General features: G+C 44.2%; 1 pseudogene; it reads left to right on the forward strand.

The window, feature by feature from the left end:
• The first annotated feature begins 2,479 nt into the window (after positions 1–2,479).
• Positions 2,480–4,455, forward strand: LOC128636679 (E3 ubiquitin/ISG15 ligase TRIM25-like; annotated as a pseudogene).
• Positions 4,456–4,738: the final 283 nt, after the last annotated feature.

The following is a 4,738-nucleotide window of genomic DNA, read 5'->3' on the forward strand; positions in this document are numbered from 1 at the left end:
TTGATAAGAGTGGCCCGAGAGGGAAAAGGGCGATGATCCTCTGCTACTGCCTGATGATACACAGAAAAGCTCATCTTCGGGAAAGCTGGAAGGGGAAGGGGATGCGCCGGAGGCCCGGATGGAGCCTGAAGAGGATTTAGGGGAATTAAACTTACCTGTAACCTTTGTTTTCTTTCTAGGTAATTGTATGCTCAGCACGCTATCTTGCAGCCGTCTAGGTGGAACCTGCTTCCTCGCTCCATGGTCCTGCGGCCCGTGACAAGAAACCAGGGAGAGGAGGTGGGGGGACTGCCAGCTTCTTGTGCTCCTCCATTGTCCCACCCACTTACTGTGCTCCCTGCCCATCTGGGCACTCCACACTCAGAAGCTTCAAGCAGGGGTCATCTGTTTGTTTCCAATGTTTAATCAGGCACTTTGCATTTCCCTTACAATTATTACAGTTTATATTGACCCACAGTGCTCATTTTGTTATCCTTTCAGGCTTTGCCACAGGAGGATATTGGTTACAGAGGTCTGCCTGGAGCCTCTTGAGTACATCACCGTCTGCACCCATTACATATGTATCTGGTGGTACCTGCGACATATGCCCCTTCTGTCACTGTGTGTCCATAGATAGTAGTGCTGCTGCTGAATATTAGCAACTGTTAGTAATGTGCCCTTAGTGGTCAGCTCGTCCTCTCTTCCCTCACTCTCTTGATCACAATACTGGTGCCAGCAATGTTCGTCTCCTCTGGCCTACCAAATCCTTCCCAACAGGCCAAAAATTGTCTCTTTATATGGCTATTAAAATCATGATGGGGGAGGGGCTATGGAGGTGGGAGGGGCACATGATGTGGGAGGGACAATAGGGTGGAGGGCGGGCAGAGGAGGTAGGTAGTTGGAGTAAAGAGGGGGTGGGGGACCCTGCCACACTCTTGCCCGGGGACCCTGGTTAGTCTCAGTCCACTCCTGGATAATTATATATATATATAAGTTCTATTCATAAATGTGCCTTGTGAAAGATAGAAAAATGCAAATAGTGAATAAAAAGTTTTACTTTTGTTTTCAAATTTACCTCTTAGTCTTAGGGGCATATTTATCAAGACCGCTGCTCCATAACTTGTCTGCCTGCTCTGAGGCCGCAGACAGAAATCAACCCGATTGAATACGATTGGGTTGATTGACACCCCCTGCTGTCTTCATTTATCAATGTGCAGCGGACATGATACGCCACTTCGTATCATGTCCGCTCGCACGTTAATAAATATTCCCCTTAGTCTTGTTTGTTTAAACTCTCCATAACAGCATACTGAGGTAGCCTCAGGAGCGTGCACGCCTTGTGCACTATATGTATAACATTGTTACAAACACTGCTGCATATAGTGCACAAGTCACATGCACTCTTTTGAGCCTACTTCAGTACGTTATAGAAAGGAAATAAGGTTCAAAATGGGCAACAAGAGAATGAGGTTCATTTTATATTAAATTAGAAGCATTTTATATAAAGTAGCTGCCCCTATAAAATCATTAACTTGCATTTCCCTTTAACTAACACAAATTACATTTTTTTATAAATTAGAGATTCTATGAAAAGGAAACTACAGATGATTTAAACTGCATAACATTTATCTACCATTATCTTATGTATATGCAGGTGCTGTTATACTGTGTGATATAATATTTTATTCACAGACAAATAGCACAACAGAAAAACTAGATTTATTTATGTGCTAATATTTCATGCATAGTTGCCAACATTTCAAAAAAAATTCCAGTGACACTTTGCAGCAGAGCAAGCAAGCGGTTTACTGGAGTATTGACGATCTACTGTTCAACTGCTCCGCCCACTCAGTTCTGTAATCAAAACACACCCATTTGAAAGTAATAGTATAATTTAGACTTATCCATAGTTTATTATACAGATTAGAGCACCAAGCTCTTACACCTACCAAGTGTCTGGAACACATTCTGGGCATATGGTTATTTTTACAACACAGCATCAAAATTAGAAAGACAAATAATATGTGAACCCATTCAATAATAATAACACTATTCCATTAGGAATGAATAATATTTAAATAATACACTATATCTATTTATCATCTATCTATCTGTATATATGTATGTGTGTGTGTGTGTGTGTATATATATATATATATATATATATATATATATATATATATATATATATATATGCAAACAACAAATGTTGTGCAAAAGAGATTTTCAGGGACAAAAAAAATCCAGGGACATACAACAAAATCCAAGGACTGTCCCTGGAAATCAGGGACTGTTGGCAACTATGTTCATGTGATGTCATCAGATGCACAAATTACTGAGCACTACAGAACGTTTATCAGAGCTTTCAAACCTGCCCTGGTCACTACAGTCTGGGACATAAAGAGTTAACAGGCAGAGCACATACAGTTACGTAACTGCTATGCCCTTGTGATGAATAGGAAGTTTATGTAAGTTTCGTTTCCTGCTGCTGAATACAAGAATGGCGACTGCTGATCTGAGAGAGGAGCTAACCTGCCCCATCTGCCTGTGCCTTTATACAGATCCTGTAAATCTCAGCTGTGGCCATAACTTCTGCCTGGGCTGTATTGAGAGTGTGCTGGGTACCCAGGAGGGGTCTGAGCTTTATACCTGTCCTGAGTGCAGAAAGAGTTTCAGTAACAGACCTGAGCTGCAGAGGAACATGGTGCTGTGTAATGTAGTGAAGCATTTACAGATTACTCTGCCAGAGCAAAAAGACACTGGGGTCTTCTGCACTTACTGTGTTCACTCTCCTGTACCTGCTGCTAAATCATGTCTGCATTGTGAGGCTTCTCTGTGTGATACCCACCTGAGGGTACACAGCAAGTCTGAGGAACACGTCTTAACTGAACTCACCACTTCCAGGGGTAACAGAAAATGCTCCAAACACAAGAAGCTCCTGGAATATTACTGCACTAAGGATGCTGCCTGTATCTGTGTGTCCTGCTCCCTGGCTGGAGAGCACAGGGGACACCAGGTGGAGCTGCTGAATGAGGCTTCTGAGAAGAAGAAAAAGAAACTGAGAAATGTTCTGCAGAAACTGACCACAAAGAGAGAGAAGACTGAGAAAAGAGTCCAGAGTCTGCAGGAGCACAGGAGAGGGCTGCAAGAGAAAGCAGCTGGTGTAACAGAGAGACTCACTGCCCTGATTAGGGACATCAGGAAACAGCTGGAAGACCTAGAGAAGCGAGTCCTGAGTGACATCACCCGGCAGCAGGAGCAGGTTTTACTCACAATCTCTGATCTGATCCAGCAGCTGGAAAAATAGAAGGACGAGCTGACCAGGAAGATGAGTCACATTGAGGAGCTGTGCAACATGACTGACCCATTAACTGTCCTACAAGAACAGGAATCACACAGAGATGACTTTTGTGGTGCTGAGAAGGGAGATAATGAGGTCACACAGAGAGGTGATAAACAGGTCCCTGCTGGGGGGGATTTAGATGAGGGTCTGATCTCAGTGACCTTATACAGAGGTTTAGGTGATATTGTGACTGATGTAAAGAGAGAGATCTATATGCAGGTGACATCAGACCTATTACTGGATATAAACACAGCTGGTAATAAAGTTATTGTATCAGATGACCTGAAAACTGCAACCTGGTCAAATATAAACCAGCAGCGACCAGAAACACCAGAGAGATTTACAGATGCTCCTCAGGTATTAAGCACCAGGAGCTTTTCCTCAGGATGACATTACTGGGAAGTGCAGATCAGTAAATCAGGGTACTGGCGTCAGTGGTGTGTAGGGGTTTGTTATACCAGTATGGAGAGGGGAGGAGATCAGTCTGTGATAGGAAAAAATAACAAGTCCTGCAGGCCCATTTATCAAGCTCCGTACAGAGCTTGAAGGGCCGTGTTTCTGGCGAGTCTTCAGACTCGCCAGAAACACAACTTATGAAGCAGCGGTCACAAAGACCGCTGCTCCATAACCCTGTCCGCCTGCTCTGAGCAGGCGGACAGGAATCGCCGGAAATCAACCCGATCGAATACGATCGGGTTGATTGACACCTCAATGCTGGTGGCCGATTGGCCGCGAGTCAGCAGGGGGCGGCGTTGCACCAGCAGCTCTTGTGAGCTGCTGGTGCAATGTTAAATGCGGAGATCGTATTGCTCTCCGCATTTAGCGAGGTCTTGCGGACCTGATCCGCAGTGTCGGATCAGGTCCGCAAGCCCTTTGATAAATGGGCCTGATAGTGTTTGTATAGTGTTTATAAAGATCTTTACATGAGACATAACACAATAGACACCTCATTACACCCCCCTCTATCATGTGACACAGTAGGAATACTGCTGGACTATGATGCTGGGCGTCTGACCTTTTATGAGCTGTGTGACCCGATCAGACACTTACACACCGTCACTGTCACCTTCACTGAGCCTCTTCATGCTGCATTTAATGTATGGTGTGATGCCTGTGTGAGAATCCTGCGCTAGATACCCTGATAATAATAATAATAATAATAATAATGCTGCTGCCTGTGAGCCAGTGATGTCTGTGTATTTTACACATTGTGTATGAACTGGGGATGAAATAAAATAAGATATTTGTGCATGAAAGTCTGGTCTCCTTATGTTACTATAAGCAGGTGTAGGCAGGAGGCCATCAGGGGAAGGGGTCCCACCTGGCTGGTATTTTACTGGTAGCAGCTAGTTCCCATGCCTCTAAAGGACCTTCTGACATCACAGCTGTCACATGACTACACTGATCACATGGTAC

The sequence above is a fragment of the Bombina bombina genome, chromosome 7 (assembly GCF_027579735.1).
Source record: "Bombina bombina isolate aBomBom1 chromosome 7, aBomBom1.pri, whole genome shotgun sequence".
NCBI classification, from domain to species: Eukaryota; Metazoa; Chordata; class Amphibia; order Anura; family Bombinatoridae; genus Bombina; species Bombina bombina.